Source organism: Lissotriton vulgaris, chromosome 8 (genome assembly GCF_964263255.1).
Source record: "Lissotriton vulgaris chromosome 8, aLisVul1.2, whole genome shotgun sequence".
Lineage (NCBI taxonomy): Eukaryota > Metazoa > Chordata > Amphibia > Caudata > Salamandridae > Lissotriton > Lissotriton vulgaris.
In genome coordinates, this window is record NC_141696.1 from 663,848,440 (window position 1) to 663,876,425 (window position 27,986).

At 42.1% G+C, this 27,986-nt stretch overlaps 1 protein-coding gene across 1 annotated transcript in view; it reads left to right on the top strand.

The window, feature by feature from the left end:
* DMD (dystrophin) overlaps positions 1 to 27,986 on the top strand; it is a 4,652,165-nt gene that overhangs the window by 216,867 nt on the left and 4,407,312 nt on the right. The window contains exon 7 of the mRNA XM_086934537.1: positions 20,940 to 21,101. The gene's annotated coding sequence lies outside the window, so the exon portion shown is untranslated. The remainder of the gene's footprint in view (positions 1 to 20,939; positions 21,102 to 27,986) is intronic.

Genomic DNA, 27,986 nt, shown 5'->3' on the forward strand with positions numbered 1-27,986 from the left:
AATGATATTCTTTATAGCAAGCTGAGCACTGGCTATGGCACGAATATAAGTGGGTGAATAATAGCACCGTGCCCACCAGCTAATTATTCTCATAACTTAAATAACACTACATACATTGGCTGGGTGCTCTCATACAGGGCGTACCTCACACACGTGGGTATAAGCCACTGTCACTCCCTTCTGATGCTTATTTATGGGAACAAATGCTGGTTGTTGCACAAAAGATGGTTCCTGGATAATATCACCGTAATCGCAACACAGTTGGTCCAGATCATGGACACCCTAACTGAATTTATTGGCAATGCTCAAAATACATGGCGTACCTCACACATGCGGGTATAGGCCACTGTAGCTCTGTACTAATGGTTGATAATATATATAATATATATAATATATTTGGTATCCATGGATTGGATTGTACAGTGTCGATCAACATATTAGCGTTTGTTGCTAATTCACGTATAGCTCATTGGTATTTTGGATGGGTTGCCCAAGTGCGGTGAGACCTATCTTCAGACTGCTTCCCTCCTTTTTTGTGCATAATGTTTTCGATTGAGGATTATCAATACATCCATTGGTTGAACAAGTCGTACTCGTGGCGACACATTGTTTGAATTATATGCATTCAACAAGATTTTGCTAACTGTCAGCCACTTTCATCAATAGATTGGTGTGTTTTTTAAGCCTGAGTAATATATGGGAATTTCTTTCCCCACACTAATACGTGTATATTTGTACACTAACTAGGTCACGTGCCCCCATCTCCCCAGTCCTGAAGAAGACCCCACGGCAAGATTCAAACCCACATCTGCGAACGAGGGTCGAAACGTCGACATCATTTTGGTTTATGCAGTCAACTCCACACCCTATTGCTCTCATTAGTTGTGCTTTTGGAGTATGATTTTTGTGAAAGAATTTTTATGAACCTGTTGGTCGTTTTGTATGGGTACATTGATATGTAACTACATTGAATTACTCCTATTCGCCGATTTTTACTGTCACTGAAAACCCTCTTTTCCTTCACCTATTACCCACACGTATCACAAACCCTCCCCCCTTTCCCAACCTTTGGGGCACTACTAAATAGTCACTGATCAATGTATGTTTAAAGTGACGTATATACATGATACTAGCACATTGTGAATAAAACAATGTGTCTTTATAATTGGTTTCTTTGATTGTTCATATTTTCTTTGTTATTATTGTTCATGTTTACTGGGACCCCTTCCCATACCTCAATTGATAACCCAGGTCCCCGTAACTATATCTGGGTACAACCCCCCTCTTTATAGTCTACACTATCTTAGACAAAATACTGGCTCCTTCATAAGGCCTTCTGGACCCGGCGCGATTATTTGCACACAACATCACCGCAGACGCCTTTTGCTGGAACTGCAAACGTGCGGAAGGTGACTTATCACACATTATCCTAGAATGCGACTGTGTAGCACATTTTTGGGAGAGGATATTCGAGTTTATCTCAAAACTATTCCACATTACACCAGCTAAAGAGCTCCCTTGCTTAGTTTTCGGATTCACCCAGGACCCTTCCCTTGACGCAGACGATAAGGCGTTACTTGATCTCCTACTCACAGCGGCGATCAAGACAGTCCTTAGTAACTGGAAAGATACCAGCAAAGCCAACTTCGCAGGGTGGCTGAATTGGATAATCAGCTTACGTGGTGCAGATAATATAGCACTCCAACAGACACCGTGGCGCCCTCCCACGAGAAAACTGTGGTCAACTCTTGACAACTATTTCACGACACATAAGCCACCTTAAACTGGTCCCACACTGCTCACGACCCATTAACATGTGTTTGCAGACTCCCATCATTGTATTATTTATCATGGTATATTTTTTCTTTCTGAATGAGTAAAATGTTGTTGAAGTAAAATGACTGTTACTAAAATGTTATTGAGTATAAGATACATGCTCTGCTACTTTCGGCAAGATATCAGCTATGTACTTTTGTATTGACATTTTACTATTGATGTAAAGTAGCGTACAGTAATTTTCGCCCGTGAAATTCTGACTCTAATTATGCTACTGGATCTACTCATTGTATGTTGATGCTGAAACAACCAATAAAACTTCTTGAAATTAAAAAAAATAAAAGTCCATCTCAACTCAATATTGGAGCATGAGAACAAAATGATACCTCTGAAAGCTTTTAAATGAGAGAAAATTAAAATGAAGAGTTAACTTTATGATTAAGTTAACTCTTCATTTTAATGTTCTCCCTTTCAAAGTGTCACATTTAAAAACACCAGGAATCTTGCTCTCAGTGGCTGGTAGGTACAGTGCCATATTTGGAACTGAAAAATACAGTCATTTATTTTTAAATGGGAGATTTAAAATAAAGAAAAATTCTATGAATCATTGTCTTAATGTTTTTCTCTAATTTAAATTAACAAATTAAGTCATAATGTTGTATAAAGCATGATTCTTCACTTCAACCCGTTTGCTGCTTAGAACGTTCCGTGCCAGTGCGGAACGTTCTATTAAGCGGGCGGGGCTGCGTCAGCCAACGGATGTGCGCAGCACTACCGAGGTAGTGCTCGCGACGGCCGTTGGCCGACGGCAGCAGCAAACGGGTTAAATTCCTCACATGTAAACAAATGACTGTATTTTCCTGTTCCAAATATGGCACCATGCCTATAGGCCACTAGGAGTGATATACCTGCTGTTTGCAAAGACACTTGGGAGAAAATTAGAAAGATGAGTTGTATGTAATGCATATAAACATAAAGTTAATTCTTCAGTTGCCTTTTCTCCCATTTCAAAGTGTTGCATTTACACACAACAGGCATCTTGCTACCAATGTCTGCTAAACATCCTTCAATATTTATAACTGAAAAATACAGTCATTTTATTTAAATGGGAGAAATTTAAAGTGTAGAAAAATGTTCCAACAAGTGCAATCTTTATTATGAACATTTCTGCAGAACTTTTGTCTGCAGTTTACATTTCTCCCATTTAAAAAAACAAAAATACCTGTATGTTTGTGTTGTGCATGTAACAGTGCCATAAAGGTATATCCTGTGCCTCAAGTACATACAACTCAGGTTTTCAGTCACACATACATATACATCCCTTTCATTCTCACACATGTTCATACATCCCCACACCCATGCACTCTCTGACGCACATAGCAACCCTATTTTTGTACCCCAGTCACAGTATTTTGTTCAAACCATAGTTTCGGGCTCCCTGGACATTGGTTTTAAAGTCAATGAAGCTGGGCGAGAGGGTGTCTGGTAACAATGGGCAAGTAACATGTGCTTCAGTAGCTCATGACGATTTTCACTTATCAGAAGTAGCTCTCATTACAGACAAGTTTGGAGACCCCTGGTGTTAACACTTTACTTACTGTGAAGGGCACTGGCTGTTTCTGACACCTCTTGCGTTTCTCTGCTGCGCCCTCTCACCAGCCCCATACACAGGCACTTGCCGAAGGTGAGCTGAGCTCTGCAAATAGTGAGGTAAATATGAATGCAAGCAAATACCTTTGTCAGAGCACAAATTTTAAACTGAACTTGTTGCCAAGTTTTTTCAGGTTTACTGCATCTTCAGATCTGTAGACATTATACTAATCTATAGTGATGTCATCATACCAATGATAAGGTGGTATGTAATGTCGCCAGTGATGTCATTAATATCATTAGCAATATAACCTGTTACTTTATATGCAAGCTTAAGTGAAGAGAATGTTTAGTGGTTGACAGTGTGTAATTAAGGTTAATCAAAGCTTACCAGTGAAAAGGTATTTTTGGATTTTACTATTACTCTGGGTCTTATGCAGGGATCTGAAGAAAAGGATGCACTCACTTACCATATACAGCTGAGATCCGGCGTGTCAATTTGGGTGAATTTCCATGCAAATGTAAAAAAAGGTTGAGGAGGGGTTGAAAGATGTTTGTTTCTCATTATTAGCTCCCACAGTTAATGTTATTCACCAAGACAGCAAAAAACACACAGAATGGATTTATACCAAACTTGCCATGCTTTTTATGGTTTGGTGTTAATCTGCCAAGTCATTTTGAGAAACAAGAGTTACAAAAAGTCAGTCACAATTACATTTTTCAATTCGGAACTTGCGAATGAAAGAAATCTATACCGTGTCACAATAAATCCATCACTTTGACGGTATTCACAATCATTCTACTACTTTTTGTACTGAGGCCCAAACACCATTTAATGAATATCCAAGTTTCAGAAAATTTGTTTGGAAGTTTCATTAAATGTGCCATTCTAACTGAGAAAAGCATAGCCATCGAGTCTATATTAGATGCATGCCCTGATAGTATGCAAGCGTCGCTGGTTGAAGGGCCAAGCCTTTCAGCCAACCCCACTTTGCAGGCTGCGCGCAGAGCAGAAGAGGTACAAGGCAGGTGATGCAGCGTACCATTAAACAGCAAAAATGCACTGACGATAACACAGTTCAATGTTAATGTTTGTTCAGTGAACAGAAAAAATATCCATGTTATGCTATGCAAGCAACAATCCATACATTGACTGATTCCTGCACCTGCTCTAGGTAGATAGCAGCGGGGGCTTCAGGTATGTATTGATTTAGGTTGTGCTTTTCATAAGGTTCAGGCACAATAAAATGAACCCTTATTTACATTATAAATTGGTTATATTTATTTTTATTTTTCAGACAGATGACAATAGTGACTGTGTAGTTCTATTTAGGCCACACTTTCCTTAAAAATTTATTTTTTCTATATTCAGTTTAATTTTATTGATTTAGATCTCCTACGAGATCAACATTATTATTAGAAATATAATTCCATCTATTTCTATTAATTTGTTCTACATACATATTTTTTTAAACTCATTTTAAAACATGAATAAAATAGATTTCATACATTTTTACAATTTATAACAAGCAAATTCATTCAGTTTGCTTTCAAAAAAAGCGATCAGATAAGTGGTGGAGGATAGGTTACGTCTAAAAACAATAGGTTTTAAAAAATGATTTCTAGCCTCGTCTACCTCCTTATTGGAACACAAAGTTACAATATGTGTTAAATTTTGGGTTCCGTGATTGCATTTGTCGCAAATCCCACTAGCTTCATCTAAGTTACTTCAACTTCTTGTATAAGCATTATGATGCTACATCTCCTGATACTATGCTCCAAAGTAAATTTTACATATTGTTTGGGGATCTCATAGCTTCATCGGGGAGTCATATTTTTCAACAAAGTGCTTCAAGTGTACTGGGGACTAGGATTGAAGGATAGTTTCCGTACATTGAACATATTCTAAAGCTGTTTTAATATTTACATGGAAAGTATCATATTTTTTCGCCCAGACTTAAAAGTTTTGTGTTCCAATAAGGCCCCTAAAGAGCCTTCTTCAGCGTGTAATAGTTTAAAAGCCCATCTGATTATGTTGAGTAGAGCTATTGATAATGTACTTTCTATAGTGAATTCTAAGTAAAGGATCTGTACTGGAACAACCTGACTCAATAGGGTTATTTGCCATAATAATTTGCTTTCACTGTTATTCAGTACGCTCCATCTAGCTATCGGAATATACTCTGTAGCATATATTATGGTTGGAGGGATTTTGCCCTATTAACTTCTAAAAGAGCTTGACATTTCCTTAGTACATTTGTATGTGCTACTGCTTTTTCGTTCATCTGTTATAGGTGGGAACGGACTTCTAGGGTTTGGGAAAAGACCCTGCAGAGATAAGTATAGGCTTTTGCCACCTCTATTGTTTTATCATGTAATTTCCATTTGTATTAGGTATGGTGTTTCCTACACATAAGTGGTTCTACCTTAGTCTTAGAGATATTCACCATTAGGTGGGTTGTTTCTGAATATTTTGTAAGGGCATCCATATTTCTCTGTAAGCCCAATGGTGTAAGGTCGAAAAGTACCACATCGTTGGCATACATTAAAACATGTATATTTTCTGAAGCTACTTTAGGAGGGAAATTATTTACATTTTGAAAAATTTCTGGTAGATCACTTAAAGAAAGCGAGAACAAGAGGTGAGTTCGTAGGAAACCCTGCTTTAGACCATTATGAGTCGAAATCTTGTGAGTCAGGCCTTTGTCACCTCCCATCTGGACTTTGCACCATGTTGAAGTGTGTAGGGCTACTATCAGCCTCAAAAGTGAAACCGGCATCACTATTTCCTTTAGTTTCCTCCAGAGAGATGGTGTGTCGATCTTACCAAAAGCTGTTGAGAAGTCGACAAAAAGGCTATATATCACTTGAGATTTAAATAGGACGTACTTATCAATAATTGACTAGAATACCTACATTATCTATCATAGAATGATTGGGCTGAAAGCGCACTTGCAACTTTTGGACGATGCAGCTGGACAAAGCCCAGTCTCTTAGATGCTCAAGAATACTTGTAGCAAATATTTTCCTTGTATGTCCAGATGTGCAATTTGCCAATAGTTCCCAGGCTTAAGTTGAGTTCCCTTTTTCGCTTGAAATCCCTACACTATTAGCTGAGTGAGAAGGCTGGGCACTACCTAGTAGTCCAATACCGACAGATGGAGACATTTTGTGGGGTCCCTGTGGTTAAAGATCAGGGTTGGCACCCTGGTTTGCCTCCCACAATGAATCACCAATGCTTTTGCAGAATACTACACAAACCTAAATAAATCGGTAATTGATGCTGAAGAAACCATTTTCAATAAGCTGCACCTTCTGAGCCTTACAGAGGAGGGTAGAGGGCTGTTTGAGGGTGAAATTACTAAAAGAGAAATACCCACAGCTGTTTCTTGTTTACCATATAATAAATCACTGGGACAAAACTGGTTTCCAAGTGAATTGTATAAATGTTGTATGGGAAAACTGATTAATACATTCTGTGAAGTATTTATAGGAGTGCAAATAGCAGAATCATTGACCTTCTTGCAATTAAAGCTCTCTTAATGGAAAGACCTCTTACAGTACAGCAACTATTGGCAGATATCCATGCTGAATGTTGATTTCCAAGTGGCATTGAAGGTACTGGCAAGAAATCTTAGGAAGCTGAGCAATGTAACACAGGTAGAGTTTGTGCTTGGCAGATCATCGAGGCACCACATGTGACTGCTGCCCTAGCTCCTTTGGGTTACTAAAGTTGCTAATAATTAATCTATGGCTTTATCTCCTAATGCCAAGAAGGTGTTCAAAAGAATCAAGTGTAATGATATGTTCTGCGCTCAATAGATTTTTAGTCTGAGTGATGATATTGTTGCTAAAACTGTTAGTTATATCACTCCCCATCTGCACAAGGAAACTGTGGAGGTATTCTGTGGAATGTTTAGAGATACACCCAGGGACCCGAAAGGGATGTCCCTTATCAGCCCATTCATTTTTAGAGGTTCTTGAGCACTAGTGGTAAACAATACATTATTCAGAAGTGATAGTGGGACTAGACACAGCATCCATCAAATTAAGACCCTACTAAAAACAGATGATATTTAATTAATGCTAATGGTCTTAGAAACGTAGGTACCAGAGTTAATAGTAGCCTCCTCCCACATATTGGGTTTTAGAGTGAATTGTGAGAAAAGCAATGATATGCCTCTATCAAGAATAACAACACTGGACTACATAGAGGGCTTTAATTTTCAGTGGACAACGCACAAAATAAAATATCTAGAAGTGTATCTGAATATGGGCTAACTGATATGGTTAATAATAAGCTCCTTTCATTTATAACGGAAATGAAGAATTGGCTTTACCGGATGGTCACACATGCAGCTCCTCGTGTAGGGTGGGAGCCAAGCAGTGTCGATTCTGGTAGTGGCTCACTTTAATTATATAATGAGAATGCTCTGAATTTTAATACCCCCCCAGAACTCTAAAAAAGATTGATGTCTATCCACTCATTTGTATAGGGATCCATGAGACTGAGGCTAAAACCTAAAAAGTTGACAGCTGAAAGCAATCAGATGAGATTGGCCTAGTGCATATGACATCCATAGATGGACAAACACAGCTGTGGGCACAATTAGAAAGACATTTAACTGGAAATAAAAAATACAACAGAACATTGTAAGTGATGCTCCAATCTTGAAAGCTGAACAACAAACCTATGATACAAGCTAAGATACAGACCTGGATAACACGTTCAATATACTGAAAATTCACCCAAGCCTACCTAGATAGGCAACCATAAGGAACAACTCCACTCTATGCATAGACAATCAAATATTCTGATGGGCACACTGAGAGGCAAACGTTAATAATACAACTGAACATCTGATAACAGATGGTAATCTTAAGTTATTTCCTGCCGGGTCAAACCACAACACGTTTGGGAATACACAAAACTAAGAGGATGTATACTCAAGTTATTAGGAACATAGGCCACGGATATACCTGAATCACCTATAGTTCCTGTTGGGCTTGGCCCTTTTTGGCAGGTTTACCCCTGAACTTTTTGCCTTAAGCTCTGACATAGTGGTAGTGATTTTAGGCCTCTGGGCACTTTAGCACTGTGGCCCAGTGTAAAGTGCGTGCCCATAGGAATGCATGGGGAACATGTGTGTCCATGGTAATTCCTGGGATGAGAGGAGTGCAGGGGCGAGATTAGTATGTATGAACTTGTGAGGATAAATGCTGCGTAATGGTGTGCGCAGATTTATGGTGACTGGTGGAGAAATGCCACTTTTAGAAATTGGCATTTGTGTGTGCTGTGTGTCTGCCTGCCTGATGTGCATTGCATGTCTGGCTTGTGATTGACAGGAGGTGAGAGGTGTGAGTGACTCCAGGAGCCAGGGGAAGTCAGCCCAGTGGTGAATAGAGAGATCTGCATCTAGATGGGAGGGAGGAGTTGCACCTGGGACCTGAATAGGGCTGGGCCTTCCCTCCACAATGCTGGCACTGCCCCCTGTGGTGTGTCTGATCACTGAGCCCCCACCTAACAATAAGGAAAGAGGAGCCTGAGAAACAGAGTGCTCCAAAACCAGTTGCATCTGGTTTCCCCAGCCCTGTGCTGTGACACAAAGGAAAAGGGTGTATAAAAGAAGGGGATGTGACCCCAGGAAGGTTGTTGTGCAGTTCCTTACTTGAGGGGGGCCTGCTGCTGGGCTCCAGGAAGAACCGCCACTGGGGACTGCCTCCCCGCTGGAGGGCCCTATGAGCTGGCGTACCTGGTCCCAGCCCCTTTGCCCCCCACCCCCCCTTCATCCTACAGGGCCTAATCTGGACGCTTTACTTATTTTTGACAGAGCGCTGGACTTTTGTCCTTGTGAGTGCTCTAGTTCTGCCCAAGAGGACTGCTGGGGGCCTGCAGCACGAAGCTGTCTTGGGTGGGATTCCCCCTACTTGGCATGAGGAAAGCGGAAGCCCACCCTGTGTTTTTCCGGTTTCAGCGGGAGCCTACCACAAGTTTTTATGCCCTTTTAAAAACTTAGCAGGAGCACACCCCGCTAGTTTATGCTAAAAACCGAGCAGGAGCCAATCCCGCATCGGTACCTTGGAAACGAACCTGCCTTTTATTCTCAGGAAAGCGGGATGCCAACCCTGCAATTGTCCTCGTGGAGATGGGAGCATAATCGTACTGCCAACACCGAGAAAACTGCAGCCGGCCCGACCCGGAAGCCAGGCAAAGTCCGCCTGACTCCGGGCGGGGCCCAGAAGCCAACCGGAAGTGGGCGGGTGGACCAGCGGGGCTCCCCATGCTCGTGGAGAGCCCCGCATGTACTGGCAAGTAGAGCCTGGGTCCAGCGGGAGCCTACCCCACCCACGGGTTTGCTGTGCCTGCGCCTCAGTGCAGTCAGGAGAGTTCTGCAACGTGCCTGCACATAAGGAGGCATCCCCAGAGCTGAGGAGAGGTGGGGCCGACAAAGTCTCATGGCCAGTGCCTCCAGCTGCCTCAGCGTTGTTGCCAGAAGAGCCCCAGTGAAGGGGGGCCCACCAAGCAGTGCGGATGACACCAGAAGGGAAGGGAGCTGACCACGACGTAGCCCGGTGAGTGGGGCCACATTGCGAAGTCCGGTGGGGGGGCGTGTTGGGGCACATTGTCGGTACCCTCCCCCATGTGGTTGTGCCCCTTGGGGCACAGTGGTGCCATTCCTGCCAGTGCAGTTGGTGGAATCAAGGCACAGTTAGTACCCAGAGAGGTGCATATCTGTTAAGGAGAGTCCTTGTGCTTCAACGAGGGGGCAGAGTTAATTGGAGAGTCCAAGTGAGGCCCAGAGGGCACGGTTGTGCCCGGGCCTATTTGCATACTCACAGCTGCCCCGCCAGACAGAGGGCAGCTGCAACATTCTGGACATGTGTCAGAGGGCACAGTAAGTGCCAGGCCTTTTTTATATGTCACAGCTGCCCAGCAAGTAGTGGGCAGCTGCCGCGTTTAGGTTGTGAAATTGCGCACTCTTACTTCGCTGTATGTGCAGCCAGCACTTACTTTTGCAGGACATAGGGCCTTTGAGCCCCTGAGAGAGGACAGTTGGCCTGGGGCCAGTTTCCTTGTGTTGTGCCCCCGATTGGGGCACACTGCGTTCATGCTAAATATTGCCTAAGGTGGTGAGGCTTGCGATGCCCATTGCATCTTGCGATTTGATGCCTACTGTGGTTTATGCTTATGAGATTATTGCATAATATGTTCTAGGTCTAATGTGAGGATAATTCTGAGTTCAGTATTTCACCAGTAGTTACTGGTTGTGCTCTACATTTACTATTGGTGCAAATTTACAATTGGTGATTTGGCCCTGTCGTTTGTAAATAGTCCCCTGTAAATACTGCCTAGTGCCAGTTGGCACATTGTAAATTGTGTGATTATGATCTAATGTGTTTTTGACAATACAAAGGCTATTTTTTATATAGCCTTGTGTGGAGTTGCTTTTGTGGTGTGCCTAGTGTATTGCTACTGTAAGGGTGTTGCGCAAACGCTTTACACATTGCCACCGGGATAAGCCTGACTGCTCATGCCACGCTACCTAGGGGGGAGCAGGGGTTATCTTTGGCGTTTAACTCCCTTGCCCTGACTAGAGTGGTGGTCTGTGCCTAGCTTTTGCGCAAGCCCTAGCCAACCAGAGATCCCATTTCTAACAGTTCCATACATACATATGAAGGGGTCACAAGAAAGTAATGTCAGAACTCTTCAATATGATAGTTCAGCACATCTGTTCTAAACCCACACAAGATTATATACGAATAAAATGACAAACTTACTTAAACCACAACTATAGAGAGGGAGAATGGGAGGAAATCTTAATAAGGCATTATTCATGTTTCTGGTAGGCTAGACCAAAACATAGCTATTTCACGAATATACAAAATTGGTACTGGCTCCTACACAAGCTTAATAGGACAAGGCAGACCCAAACCTATGTCCAGGATATGCCAACAAATTTATTGTGATAGAATACATATCCTATGGCGGTGACAGTCGATCCAGTCATAGTGGGCAGTAGTCTGCCATACTTTGGAAGACAGCTTATATTATCCAATCGATCCGACGGCTAAGGTGGCACTATATTATATGACACCATGGAGATGTAGGGCAGGACCTCGAGCCATATATCCTGGCTCTTGACAGCCTTAGTCATCGCAATATTGTTTATTTTGAGGCATTGGCAAGCACCTACTGCTCCAACATATGAAGAATGGATGATTGAGATGTACCGCTTTAAGTCTATGGTCTGCCTTCTTGGCTCAAGCTGGGCAGAATGGATAGGTCTGAGGCTTGAAGGTAGACACCTACAGCCATGCAAAGTAGATAAATGAAGAGCAATATGAAGCCTAAAGGCTTAAATGAAGAGGTGTATATAAAGCCACATATGGATGTGAATCTGATCTTAGGTAACAGTCCTGAATTAGAGGGTTTATGGGTTTCTTCCTGAATAATAGAATGATACATAGGAAGACTGATCTAGATTTTTGAAGCCATTTCTTATTCTTACCCTGACAAACAATCAGACTCAAATGGAGAACATTAATTGTTACAGAGGAACACTGTATATTTGTTTACGTTGATATCTAAAGGGATGCTAGGTTCTGGTATTTGGAAAATTAGACTAAAAGGGGGATGGGATAGAATGAATAAATAAATCCACAAAGCTAGGGTGGAGATAAAGGACAAGGCATTGGCCGTCATGGAGTGGCTATCTCGGGGAAGTGAGACCAACTGCAATAGGGTTTACTTCTGATACTGGTTTTGTCACAAAAAATATGAAGACAACAAGGAGTATTGTAACAATTACACTATATGGATGAGGCTATAAGACCTAGTGAGCACATAAATATCTAAGACTCACGTTTGAAAGTGGTAATGGAACATTCAAATATAGTGATGCAGCAGTCCACTCTGCATCAGTTTAATGCTTAGCTTACATTTAAATTGTTCTTTATTTCTTTTTATTACTTCACATTTTCCGGTTCATTCCTTCTTCATTTCCCCCTTTACTGTCTTTCAGAGCAGAAAAGTTGTGGCATGGCTATCATCATCAGTTCCATATGATATATTTATATATTACCATCTTTATAATTAATCAAGATTGCATGGGATGATTACTTGTTGTCAAGATGAGGAGTTACTGCATTATGCTTTACCTTTGAATGTTCAGATGTGGTATGGTTGTAAAATGATCATCTCGAAGATTCTAATGATATCATAATTTTGCATGAGTTGCTATATAGATTTTTCCTGAGATTATATATGTTCTTAGTTTTTAACTTTGAATTATTGTGAGAAAATGGCTTTTGGGAAATTCACCCCCATTCTTTGCCCCACTTTTTGACTGTTAGGTAGTGGTGTAATGAATGTATAATTTACTGGTCCCTGCTGACCAGGCCGCATTGCATGTGTTCTGACCCTTAAAAGTGTAAAGGCCCAATTCACAAAGGGCCTCCGCAGTTGTGGAGGAGGCACCACAGTCATGGAGGGACTTATGTACTGCATTTACCCATTACTGGGCCCCTACCACAAATATGTACTCCCCCACCATTACTGGGGAGGCTCCACCACGAATGTGGAGGCCCTATGTGAATCGGGCCCTATGTTTAATTGGATTATACCTAATTGGCATAGGTTAATTTATTTATAATTCCCTAATATATGGGACCAAGAGTACCCACCCAAGGCCTTTAAGTTAAAGTTTCCCTCGTGGACTGCAGCACCAATTGTGCCACTACATTTGTGAAATGTAAAGCATGTCTCTCAGCTTGCCACATCAGACTGGTAGAGCAGTTTTAAACTGCTAATTTGAGTTTTCAATTTAAATTAATAGTAAAGTCAAAGCCTTCCATTTTAATATATATAAACATCACCATTAAGTCTCGCCTAATGCTCCCTAAGGCAGGGTGCTGATGATTGAAAAGTAGAACATGTGTTTTTCCATGTGCTGATAGTAGAAACCAAAAAACAACTAAGGGTTGGCTCTAATCAGCAAGGCTGAGCCGTGAAAGTAGATAACAAAAGAGAATTGCCAATACTGATAAACAAACGATTCATGTATTTTTAAGTAAAGTACTTGAAACAAAATTCAAGACCAATAGCTAATTAATAACTTTTATTATTCTTTAGAATTTTATCAACACAACAACTCATATATTTAACGATTGCATATTCCAAGAGACACACATAAAAACCATATTAAACAGGGGGTCGATTTTTAGGAATCATTCAGCATATCACACATATCCCAGACATACACAATGCAACCATTCAAGGGAGGGAAAGGGTACAATTGCTTAGAGCAATACAAAAATGTTCAAAAAGTTTTTCAATATTTACAAGATAGCACAAGGCGAACAGGGAAGGAAATTGAGAAAAGAAGCCAAGGTCTGTGAGGCACTTAACAACCTGGTTGCTTAATGATTAATCTAATAAACAGTACATTCCTATGGAAAAATTATATGTTATTTAGAACAGGTAATGTACAAGAAAATGGGGACAAGCAACAAAATAATTCATGACATCAGTGCTTGTCACTTTTGCAGACAACTGTATGGCTATGGCCTACGCGTTTCGAATCCCGTTGGGTTGTGGGGATTCTCTTCAGGGCCTGGGGTTTTCTCAAAGGGCAACAGAATGCGGGAAATGGTGGGGCCTCAACTTTGTAATGGGATGGAATATGGCAGAATTTTTCTTTCATGAGAGAGATTTTCACGAGGGGGTGAACCACAGTGGAGACCTACTAATTATATAGCTAAAGGTTCACTTGAGCCGAGGAAAGAAGACTCGCGGAGAAAGTCGAGCTTCAAATGAAATTCTTGTGTGGTAAAAAGCAGGGGCAGCTTGCACCTTTCGGTCCGTTTAACGTGTTAAGGACTCGCGTAAATGAGCAACACTCGAGGATTTGAGCCGGGTAGGTCAGCACTGGTCACTGGCTCACGCATGAGCCAGTGACCAGTGCTGACCGTTTTGATGCCGCCGAGTTTTATGAACTGACTGAGAACTCTTTTTAAACATTTCAAACTAATTTCGCCGGACTATGGGCAATTGACACGCCGGCGCCCGTTCTGGGCTACATTGTATCGACCCTCTCGGCGCAGATCCTCGAGTGTTGCTTTTTCTCGCGATTAGTCAACACGCTTTACGGACCGAAAAGTACAATCTGCGACCTACCCGGCTTACGCGAGTCCTTAACACGTTAAACGGACCGAAAAGTGCAAGCTGCCCCTGCTTTTTACCACACAAGAATTTCATTTGAAGCTCGACTTTCTCCGCGAGTCTTCTTTCCTCGGCTCAAGTGAACCTTTAGCTATATAATTAGTAGGTCTCCACTGTGGTTCACCCCCTCGTGAAAATCTCTCTCATGAAAGAAAAATTCTGCCATATTCCATCCCATTACAAAGTTGAGGCCCCACCATTTCCCGCATTCTGTTGCCCTTTGAGAAAACCCCAGGCCCTGAAGAGAATCCCCACAACCCAACGGGATTCGAAACGCGTAGGCCATAGCCATACAGTTGTCTGCAAAAGTGACAAGCACTGATGTCATGAATTATTTTGTTGCTTGTCCCCATTTTCTTGTACATTACCTGTTCTAAATAACATATAATTTTTCCATAGGAATGTACTGTTTATTAGATTAATCATTAAGCAACCAGGTTGTTAAGTGCCTCGCAGACCTTGGCTTCTTTTCTCAATTTCCTTCCCTGTTCGCCTTGTGCTATCTTGTAAATATTGAAAAACTTTTTGAACATTTTTGTATTGCTCTAAGCAATTGTACCCTTTCCCTCCCTTGAATGGTTGCATTGTGTATGTCTGGGATATGTGTGATATGCTGAATGATTCCTAAAAATCGACCCCCTGTTTAATATGGTTTTTATGTGTGTCTCTTGGAATATGCAATCGTTAAATATATGAGTTGTTGTGTTGATAAAATTCTAAAGAATAATAAAAGTTATTAATTAGCTATTGGTCTTGAATTTTGTTTCAAGTACTTTACTTAAAAATACATGAATCGTTTGTTTATCAGTATTGGCGATAGTAGAAACAGCACATTGTCGATTGATTTGTAGAAAGGCTAGTAGCCCCAATGGGTAGTACAAGGTTACACATTGACAACTCAGCAGTGCTATCCTAAGAATAAACATGTTACTTCAATGTATCAATATAATTGTTGCATTAAGCCCAACCTGATGCCCTTGTAACTTTTGCACAAGTGGCATCTTTAATAAGTAGCCAGTTATGTTGCCCAAAGCTATCACTTAATAGTTTACAGTTGGTGGCTATGAGACTGCATTCTGGACTCCAAAGGTGTGAATAACTCTCAGAAAGGAACAGAAAGGTCCTGATTTTGGATGTGGTGTGACCTCTCTCTATCAGGAGGTGTTAGCCCAAACGGTGAGCTTCAAAGGCCACCTATATAAGGCAAGGGGTGGATACACATGAAAGGAACTGCACTTTTGTTCTACTAGACAAGTTGTCTTCAGGGACAGAGAGGGGGGAGCTGTCATGAAACTGGTTCTTCCTTGGGCATGTAGCCCCCAAGAAGCCACGCTGCAGGGATTGGCTAGAGAGCTACACACGCCAAAGGATGAGTTATGCCATGTTGGGAGTGGGGGGAATGGTGCATTCTGTGCTAGCTAAATGCTTCACTCTACAGCTGGGAGGAGACCTGGTAGTCTATTGGCTAATTAATTCCACATCCCCTGAGGGCACTAACTAGGCAAAAAAGTGGCCTCCCTGGCACCCCACTCTTAGATCACATCTGCACTGGAGAAAGGACCTAAGACTGAGTGCCCTGGACCCAGCACAGGGGGAGCTGCACCAAGACTGGCTTGACTGCACCTGCTGCTCCTCGGGCTAGAATAAAGAGGACTATACTTGTGGTGCCCTACTCGAGGAAAAGTCAATCCTGAGCCACAGACAGAAGAAGTTAAATCAAGAGTCAGTTGGTTTGCTTTCTAATACAGCTGCAGGGCCACAAACTCTAAAGAAGTCTGCCTTGTTGAGTGGTTAGCCAAGAACACCTGATGTCTTCTGGCCACCAACTTGCACCCTGGGAGACCGAGTCCTGATGATCAAAAGCTGCCTCGGAGTCTGCTAGACTCAGGCGAGTCACCAGAGTGCAATCTAGTTGCCCAACAGGGAAGTTATTGTCAGATAAAGGGAACTGCTGCTTCCGCTGTTGCCAGAGACCAGTAGACCAGTTGCAACTGATTTTTGGCTGGACCACAACTGGATTTGGACGGATATCAACCCCTGTGCTCAAAGTCACTCTCTGCAATGGTGGACCAAGAAGTAGCCACAGGAAGACCCTATCACCTGAACGGCATCCTCAGCATCCTTCAGCATCTTCAGTGTCCTGTATCCCTTGCATTAGGACCACTCTGTTAAAGTCTATGGCCGTTTGCCCATAGAGACAGGAACTGCACTGGATATTTCTTTGACAGAGAGTTAGCTAACCAACTGGACCTTTTTGGTCCCTGTGACCTGCTCTCTGCCGGAGTTGGTATCCCAAAAAAGACCAGAATTGTAGTTTACAACTTTATAAATATTTTCAAAATCGCAAAGTATTACCACCATTGTTGTCTGTTAAAATTATTCATTGCATTGAAAAAATCTGCAGTGATTTAGTCATATCTATAAAACCCTCTGGTGGATATTTGTCATTGAGGTGTGTATTTAAAGATGAAAATACACCCTATTTTTACAAATTGGTGTTGGATTTATTAAGACATTTTTCTGTCTTATTCAATTCTTGTTCCACTTCTTAATGCTTTAAGCTTGTTCCGTTTATAAATCCTGGCTGCTTAGTGCCGCAGTTACAAAGGGTTGAGCTAAGATTTTTCTAATTAATCTGACCACCCACTACATGTAGAGACCGTATTACAGAGTGAGATCTCACAACCACACCCTATAATCAGCCTTTTTCCTAATATTGGTGCCTTGTGGTGAGATCCAGGACTTGTGTTTTCCAGTGACATTCAGTTAATAAATTTGAAAAGTAAAAAATCCAACGGTCGACACCTAAAAGGAAGTATTTGTGATTTCAAGTCAGTTTGCCAAGTTCTGAAGTCTCCAATCATTGTTTCTGAGTTTTCAAACTTTTAAAAAGTTTGAAAAAAGGTTAAAAAAGAATGTCAAGTTTTTGTAAAGCTTCTGGAAGTTGAAAAAAGGGTTAGGAAATATAGAGATTGGCTTGGTCACGCGGTCTACCCTCCAGATCAACAAATTGGGAGTCTTGTGCAACAACAGAAAGTTTTGCTTGGGCATCTCAGCAAGAAATAGGATCTCTACAAAAGCTTTTAGGGCTTGGGTGGAGGCTCAAAGAGCTCAAGCTCTCCTCGAGGTGGAGACTGCTCCCAAAAGTGGAGATGAGGAAGGAGATGATTACCTTGTGACCACTTACACCCAGGCTAGTGTGCCCTCCATGGCTGGCAGTGAAAGGAGTCCAGCCAGCAGAAGACAATCCATGCATGCAGCGACTGAAGCCCTGTAGATGGAGGAAGGGGCCCTGAACCCTGAGGAAAAGAGACAGGATATTGAAAAAAGGAGGGTCAAATTGAGCATGGAGCCTAAAGATGATGGTGGCAGCAACAAAGAAGCTGAGCTACCTACAGGGGGGGTCCATAATCCAAGTTTGCCAGGTATTTTGTCAAAGTATATGAAGGGGGATAAGTGGGTATCATCTTATCAGATAGCTCTTAGGATGAAGAAGGTGGGTGCCTAGCATTGGCGGGTCCTTGTTGTGGGCACTGGTTCCAATGGTGGGGAGATATAGGCTCCTGGCACTAGAGGATTAAGTCTTATGCTCACGTGAAAGCAGCCCTTATACAGCCACTCACACACCCACTCACACTTCAATACAGCCACTCACACACCAATACACATAATCACACAGCCACTCGCATATTTTAATAATGTATGATGTCACTTACCATGTCATTAGTGATGTAATGTGTGAGGTCATAAGCAGTGTATTTGGGGGCATAAGTTGTAGTTAGCTCGGGTAACTGTCATGTAGTTCCTAGGAATCCCCAGAACTTACGTGTTTTGGATGACCTAAACTGAGGGCTTGGTGTCAAAACCGCTTCCAGACACCCCCCACAGGATATATCAGCCATTAGACCAGCTAGGTCTACAGTGCCACTACCACCCCTGTATCTTACAGTGGTGTAGGTAGTTTCTGGCAACCACTGAACATGACAACCTTGATTCCTCAGGGACAACAGTACAGTACTTTTCGCTCAGTCACTTGTGCTTACTTATTCTCAGAAAATACACAGGATGGCTAACAGGATGTTTTAATAAGTATTTATTGGTCCAACATCAATTGTGTGTAAATGATTTTTGCTGTAAAAATCGGGAAACAGATGTATACACAAAAAATCCCAAGTACTAATATGGTAAACATTAAATACATTTCTACCATAGTGCTAAAAATTGGAACATATACAGTTCAGATAAAACTGTAGCCTTTGCATACTCCTATAATGCGCGCCCTATGTAATTTCCCTAAATGTACCTAGCCTAGATATGTAGGTGTAGCATGTAAATGCATGTGGCGATATACATGTGTGTAGCCAAGAAACACCAAGGGAAAATCCATCACCCTCACCTGAGAATTAAGTACCCTGTCTCTGCTTTGTGGATGACACCCTGCAGGGGAAGTCAGACCACTGCGTGTTAAAGATTCAGCATGGAGTCTCGGTGTCTGCTTGGAAAGAATTCTCCTCTAATTTGCAGGGGATAATATGGTTCTTATATACTAAAGTGGTCACTCCAGGTTTCTTCTGGAATCAATATGTTTTGAAAACAATCATAAATGTTTTGAAAACAATCATAAGTGTTTTTCCTAAAAAATGCGATCATGCACACTACAACGTGGCCGTTTCCAGGAAAACCTTTACCACGCATGCATTACAACGCATGTGTGGTTACAACGAGAGGCTTACCACACATACCTTTACTACGAAATACATAGTAAAGCTATGTGTGGTAAATGAAAAGATAAAAAAAGGGGGCTTGGGGGGTCACCCCCCCAAAATAATAAAGAGTGGGATTAAAAAGGGGGGTTGGAGGGTCTCCCCCCCCCCCAAAAAAAACGAACCTGAAGAGCCGAAGCTGAAGCAATACGCGTCGTTGGAGAAGAAACGGAAAGAAACTTCCGCTTCCTCTTTTCGACGTACGACCGACGTAACCAACGAAGATGGAAAAAAACTCTTAACATATATATATATTTTGCAGAAGAGCATGGTGTATTAGGCCTCGAGTTAGTCATGATCCCGTCCCCTTCCTCAACAATGGTACTAAATAGCATAATATACTCTGCTCATCTTCGTATGTGGTTTATGCAATGGCATTTGTTCAAGAGTATTTAAAAAAAAAGTTATTTAAGCAAACCAGGATGGAAAGGGCTAAAGTTGTGCCCCAAGAACAAAATGCACACTGAAGAGATATTATGATGTTTAGAAGAGTTGTTTTCAGTGTACAACAATTTTTTACATTCAATCTATGAGGCAGTAAAACTGTTTTTCTCTTGTTTCTATTTCTGTGTGATTGTAGTAAACGTGAATTTGACCTATTTACTGTATACTTGTGAGAATGCACATCAATTAGTAGAGTTGCTCTAAAAAGAATGCGTTATAAGATGGAGCCACATTTATTTCCACTGCCAGGTGTGCGTGTGTGTGCTTAGTTTTGAATCTTCTGGGTATTGTCGGGTAGAGTGTTACATTTATTTGAACAATTTTAATTCCTCCCACGTGTTAAATTAAAAGAGCTCGGGCTTTCTGAAGCTAAACATGATTCGGCTATTACTAATTTGCTATTCCAAACATAATGTAGCACTTTAATTACTTGCCCTTATTTTGAAGTAGCGACAAAAGTGATGTAGCTTGTACCCCTCCACAAATTAAAAATAGAAACAATTGCACTTTAAACTTCTTGACGCGTGCTTTTGGTGGAAACGAATAGACGCATAACGAACCTTTACTCCTATGTATCTGATTGCTGTCCCTTTTTTTGTTTTGTTGCTCTGCTCTTACTTTCAGCGTTGGTCAGAAGCAGGAGGACTCCAATTTATTTCAATCACCGCTATTTAGCATTCACAGTAGCGCATTTGCCGAAGGAGCTGTGCAGGTCTCAAAACGTTACACTTGTATGAATGGATTAACGCGAATTGCGGTGACCGTGACCTTACTCTCAGCCCATGAAATCTCTTGAACTATATAATGAGATCAGGAAGGAGTGGGCTAGGCCTCAGAACAGAAGATTACTGAAGCGGGCATCGCTTTTCGCACGCGTTATTTGCGGCCCTTCAGAGGCGAACTTTGTTTCCCCCAGGGGTGTAACCTTTTCTATTCTGATCGTGCCAAGCCCACATAATACAAAACGGGCAATTTCTTTCAAACCTTTAAACATAGCTTGAATGAGTGGCACATACCAGCGTCATGGATCTTACAGAAAGGTGTTTACTTCCACACGTGTGATCTGCTTGCGTTCTTTGAACTGTTCTGGCCACTGGTTCACTGGTTCACTTTTCCTATCTGTTTCTTCCCTTTGCCATTCACAGGCGGTTCGAAGACAGAAGGTGTTGGAGCAGAGTATTCAGTCCGCCCAGGAGATCGATAAAGCCCTCCGCCTGATTCAGGACTCCCTCACTGTCGTCGACAGACAGCTGACGACGTATGCTGCTGACAAGGTTGATGCCACGCAGGTGCCTCTGGAAGCTCAGGTAAGCCCTGGCTTCGGGTGATTTGAAGGTGGTTTTTATTGCATAGTCCCTGGATCAGCAATTGCGTTCCACACACTTCCGGCATACGCAGAAGGGCTTTTAAAGTACGTAAAAGCGTACTCCGGTTGTACTCATACGTACTCTTACAAGAGTTATTGAATTGGCACACGAAACATTAACCTCAATATCAGCAAACGTGCCAAGAAGACACACAGTCTCTCTAGTTGAGGCATGTAACAGTGCGTAAAAGAGTATTTTAGAAGTATGTGTTTGCATAGTCCAAAATAAGTTTGTGAAGAAGCCCCCTATAAGACGCAATATCCGACAACGACCAGGTGTACAAGCAGTTGTGAATGTACGCAAAGTGTGTACAGGGGCCTGGTAAAGAAAATGGTTTCAGTCTAATATTAATACATTATGACATACAACATCGAGGTATCAAGGAATAAAACTTAATTCTGTGCGATGTTAATTTTGTAGGAAAACTGCACATGTAGCACTTATATTTTCCAATTTTAGATGATATTTTGTTTAGCAGTCAAGTACGTTTTTGTATCTGCCTGCTCGTTATATTTATTTTACAGTTGAGGAGTAAATGGGAACGCAGTTGTTTTGTGTACAGTACAATGCATAGTATTCGCACAAAGAGTGATCCCAGAAGAGTTTTGAAAAGCGCGGTCCATCTAACAGTTATGTCTCTTTAAGAGAATCTATTTTTATACCTGCGGCAACAGCCGCGCTTCTTCACTTCTAATAATATACTACCTGGTAAAGCTGATTACTGTTCATGCCAGGGAAGCCATCTCTGTATGTTCTAATCAGTGCCATGGTACTAGTGGCTGGCTGTGCTTTTAGCAGGTAGGGGTGAGGTCGGGGCACAAATGCACACATAAACACTCACTGACACTCATGCATTCACACACATCCATTCACAACACTCACTCGCAAATTGTCATGCACTTATGCACCAACTATTAAAAATAAAATCCTAATTACCTGCGCAGCTCTGCCTCGGATATCACAGAAGGGTTGGGAGTGCTGCCTCCCCTCTTTGGCTGGGTCAGCCAATGAGGGAAGCCAGCAGTCCCTACTCGTCATGGTGTGGGATGGGGAGTGAGACTGCTGAGCCCACCCCACTCTGTGAAGAGGTGTTAGTGATTGACACTTGGCTCTGGGTACTTCAGGGCCTTAAAACTGAAGCGCCTAGATCCAAGTCAATCAATGACTCTCCCCTCATCACGAGGGGGAGGGCCTTGAGGTGCTTTGGTAAGCTGAAGAGATCGCGTCCAAAGGAGCTGTGTCTTCTTCAGCCTGGCTAAGTTCAGCTCAGGCAGCCAGGATACTGAACGTGTAGCGCATGTCTTGCTCCTCGCTGCCTGACCTGAAAATAAAGAGCGTCGGTCAGGCTGCCCTTTGCACAGCCTGACAGGCAATCTATATGCTGGCCAAAAGGTGAGGGTGCGTGGTCCCTCAGCCCATTAGAATGGGCCATGGCTGCATGTTACTACCAGACACATTTTTATTTGTGAAATCCAAATCGCAATTGATTCCTCACACCTGGAAATCCTTAAAATAATGCGAGTAGTCATCTCGTTCTGAAAATGTAATTGATGTACAGTAACATGGTCAGGCGCGCAACACCCATTGAACTCACCGGGCTTCAGACCCCCCCCCCCCCCGTCGTGTGTGTCAGCCCGGGATGAGACAGATCCCGGGCACACACAGAGCCGCACCCGATCGTTTAACAGGTCTTTAAAAGACCATTTGAATGGTAATTAGGCGGAGGCCCTGCAGGTCCCCTCTGCATACTGATTAAAGGTTCAGCCCCCCACGAAATTTTTTCTTAGCCCCCCCCCCCGAAATTTGGCTCTAGTTGCGCCTCTGAACATGGTTGATTTATCAAAAACTTGTTGCAGGTGACTATGCAAATTAAAAAAAGATGGGGCTAACAGAATCTTGATCTTAAAATAAAAATACATGATCCATTTGAAAGAGTTTTGTGCATATTTATATTATGACTCTAAAGCGCTCGATGAAACAACCTGAAAAGCCATGAAAGTAGTCTGTTTGCTGTGTAAATTACAACTGTTTCCATCATAATTTATTCTTGTTGTTATACTCATCTCGGTAGTGGAGTGTTTTCAACAGGTATATAACAAGAAATGGCAAATCATGTAAAGCATATATTTGTGATGGTCAAGCTTATAGTTGAGAATGGTGTCTGGTGTCCTACGCACACTGTTGTAAAAAGGGTCAAAAGTCTGTTAGGCAAGACTCCCAGTACTAGCCAGGCGAAAGAAGCAGTGGTAGTAGTTGTGGGAGGGCAAAGGGAAAGGGGTGGAAGGGCAAGTGGTGTGCCTCCAGCATTCAAAAGACTAATGGATCCTGTGGAAAGGCGGAGGTCCAATGCGAGGTGGAAGGCCACCGAAGACTTGCAACAGTCCTCAACAGGACGGGATGTCAAAGTTCGAGGAAGACTGACTGTGGGCCAGTCAATTTAGAGAGTAGTTATTCCCAGTTAGGGGCCAATATGCATCTGCGGAGGCCTCTGCCTTAGCCCATTGGGTAAACAGTGCCAACCACTGAGCAGGGATCGGGGGTTGGGTGACTTCAAGAGATATGATCCTCTTAGCCAGTATGAGGCCCAAATCAAGGGGAAGGGCAGCGGCCTTGCGGTTATGCAGCCAAAAGTATTTGCCCAGTGTGCCCACCTCTCAAGTAGGTATATTCAAATGCCCATGAGGCGATCCAGTTACCTGATGATAGCGGTCCAGTACGTGCGCCAATGTGTGCAGTCCCATAGGACATGTCTCAGTTCAGCCCCAGGGGGGGGGGCACATCTGGGTAAAATGTCGCAGTTGCGGGGAAAGACACCAGCAATTTGTTTCAGGGATGAATATGCCCAGTGAAGGATGTAAAACTGGATAAGTTTGAGGCAGGCATTGCGAGACACACTCCGTGGGTATATCCAAAACAGAAAAGGGAATGTCTGCCCTATATGTTTCAATTTAGAGGCTCAAAATGAGTCCTACAATAATAACATGCACAGCTTTGAGCTCACTGATCACGGCCTACAAATTCAATTTATCCACACAGTTTTAGAAAAGATATATTTTATTTTCATTTTTCAGGATATGCATGTGATGAAAAAGGGGTGTGCAAAAATCTCATCATTTAAAAATATATATATGATACAGTAAGATAATCAAAGAATATATACAGCCCCTAGGCACCCTCCCTTCATTCATTCAAATAAACAGACTCATTCCATTACACAAAAAACCTCACATTCAGTCCATTCATTAACATTTATGCAATCCAAACAATCTAGAAAACTATCACATATAAATACACTGATGTAGTTCTGCGATATCCTCTCAGCAAATTGCTGGGGAGAAATATGATGTTGTTCTCAGAACAGATGTTCACCACGCCAACGCGCGTTTCGGTGCAACGCCTGATTTACGGCGGCACCTTCATCAGGGCATGCACACGAGGGGGGGCACAACGGGGGCAACACAATTTTGCAGCTGTGATAACTCTGTGGTAAATGAAAAAAAGAATGTTTTAAAACCATGTTGTACACTTGCATTTCATGTTCTTTTTAAAAAATATGGTTCCTTAGGTTGTACATTGTTGTACTAATTATATTCTATACTTATCAAGTTTCAAGTTTAAATACTTTATTCGACAGCATTGTCATAAAAGCATGTTTCCCTAAGCTAAACAGAATAAATACTACGCTAGAATTTTAAGATCAACATAAAATACATATTAAATACCATCAAATTACAAAGTGCTGGCGAATACTTCAATTTATAAAATCCATACGTTATAAAATCCGAGTCGCAGTGAAGAGTCCTTAACAATTGAGATTATCCTTATAATTACATTTTCCATTTTACATAATTAGTTACAGTTTAAAGTGCGCATGCGTATTATCCAGGCCCATCCCATGTATTTGGCTATTGCGATAGCAAGATTGGGGGCACAATTTGATCTTAATATTCTTAGTGTATTTTAAATTTTAAATTTAGGGTGGGTGTACTCCCCTTAGGACTGCTAACTTCCTCATGGAACCCTCCACTACAAACGGTTATGTATTGTCCGTTCTGCGTTTCAAGGGTTGAGTCTGTCGCCCACCTGTTGTTTGAGTGCAATGTCTATGCAGCTCCTAGATCGAAATGGCTAAAGCCCTTGTGTAGGAGCCTGGGAACAAGATCACACCTAGAAGCCCTACGTATATTGCGCTCAGATGCCCGCCATTTTTTGCATGCTGTATGGCAAAATTTTTAGGCTGGGCATGGCGCATAAGAACCTCAAGGAAGCTGTTGATCCAGTAATGTGCTCCCTGTTGAACTGTATCTCATACTGGCGTATATATGTTGAAGGATATCTTATACTTGCACACTTATGTCTTACTGTTTTTATTATGATTCCCTACAGTATTTTATATTATGTATCCTTGTAATGTTTTTACTTGATGTTTTGTATTGCTTTTATGATATGTACCGCATCGAAATAAAGCTATTACTACTACTGCTAATATTCTTAGTGCCTCTAGATATTTCCTTATCCCCAGATTCCTACAAACCGGTTTTAGCCATCTACTTCTCGGGGCAGCATATAATGGGCAGGCAAACAGGAAATGTGGGATGTCCTCAACGTTTACTTTGCAATGGCAGCATGTTTTTACATTGCCTGGGGACCATTTGACAGTAAAAGCATTAAGGGGTAGGGAGCCAATTCTAAACTGAAAATACAGCTTCCTATCTAGGGGTTTAGTAATCAAGTCCCAGTACTGTTCACATTTAGGGGTTATTTTAGAATCCAAGAACTGGGATGCCAACATGGAAGGTTGATTGGAAGTCAAAACAGTATTATATATTGTGTCCCAATACATTTTTTTCAATGATGCCTTAGATGGGAAGGCATGGGGGTCTACTGTAGTCCACAGATGATCTAGGTGCAATTTTTGAAGCAAGTTCCTAATTTCCTTAAGCCAGGGTATTTTATGAAACCGATCAGAGCTAATGATGTCCATGAGAGCAGATGCATAATGGCCCAATTCAGGAGTAGTCTTTATGCGCCTCCAATATAAAAGAGGACGCAATCTAGCCATGTCCTCGATCTTTTTCCTCCCAAGATCATATTGGAGCGGGATCGAGGGAGTGCTCTGTGGGACACCAACCATTCGGCGGAGAAATTTGTTTTCTGCAGTAACCAGAGTAAGTTGGTGAAGCCCCATAGCTCTGATCCGTAAAGGCAAGCGCCCAGCACTTTCATACTATAAATCTCCATTGTTGGCTGAATAGGTTTTGTAAATGAAGATTTATGTTTTTTGTGCTATAGCCCCGGCCAGTTGATTGAACTTTAGCACCACAGAGTCCATATGAGATTTCCAGTTCATGTTGACCTGTAAAGAAATACCTAGATAGGTGAAAGTGTTCACTTCCTCCAAAAAAGACCCATTAAAATGCATTTTTTCCCTTGAATTGCTTAGCAGGATTCAGGTTCATAAACTTAGTCATTGTCGTATTTAGTTCCAAGCCCCGAATCCGACAGAAATCTCCAAAAGCGTTGATTGTCTTTTGTAAACCACTGGGGGTCCGCGAGACCAGTAAAGTGTCATCAGCAAACATTAATACAGGGACCCGCTCCCCATCTAATATCGGGGCATCTGTCGGAAATTGCTTTAGAAAATCTACTATGCCGTTGATATAAAGGGGGAATAGGGTGGGGGCCAGGACGCAACCCTGCCTTACACCACGTTCGACGGGGAAAGGTTCAGTGACGTCTCCCTGTGCTCCCCACCTAATCCTGGCATAGTTATTTTCGTGCATACGCACAAGCAAAGTCAGCAGTTCGGGGCTTATTCCGAGATCGCGCAAAACAATCCAAAGTTTTTGTCGGGGTACTAGATCAAACGCTGACTTCAAGTCAACGAAAACAGCATATAATGGTCCATTTGTCAAGGTTACATTTTTCCAAAACAAGGTTAAAAAATGGAATACCTGGTCAACAGAGCTAGTTAATGGACGGAAACCAGCTTGATACGGGGACAGGATATCCTTATCGTCTATCCAGGCTTGTATTTTATTTTGTATCATCCTGCCCATCAGTTTTTGTGCCGAGTCGATAAGGCTAATGGGCCTGTAGTTACTTGGTAAAGCCTTATCCCCTTTTTTTAAGACTGGTATAATCTCCGCACCCTTCCATGTTGCTGGAATCATTGCTCCTTGTGCGATAGAATTCGCAAGCCATACAAAATATTTACACCAGTTGGCCCTGTCAGTTAAAAATACATCCCCCGGTATTCCATCAATTCCTGGCGCCCTTCCTCTAGTTACCCCATCCATTGCCTCGTTTACATCTTTCAGTGAGAATATTCCATGACTATAGAATACCCTTTCTGGGGGCGATTCGGTTGGTGGGGGCAGATTATCATCATATTGTGGTTTAAAAAAGTCCACCCATGCTTCCTTTGCTACATGATTTTTCGGGCAGTCTGCTATTCCCCCACTACCCCACTTTAAGATGGCCCAAAACTCTTTCTGTTGTCTGGCTACACATGCCTTCTTAAGGTCTAACCATAGATTCTCATCCCACAGTCTTTTTGCCCTGATTTGGGCTTTCCTGTAATCATCCCTGGCCTTTAATAATCCTACTTTAGTCCTCAATGCTAAACTGAGGTTCTGTCGCGCCTTTCTGCAAGAGTGGTCATACCACCCTCTTTTTCTCGGGGGACCAGCACCCTTCCCCTGCTGTGTTATTTTAAGAAAAACCTCTGTAAGTTAGCAAAAAACATTGGCTGTGACTCTTCAATAAGTTGGTTAAAATTTAATTCATTACAGTGGATCTGTAATCTGCTAACCTCTTTGCTAA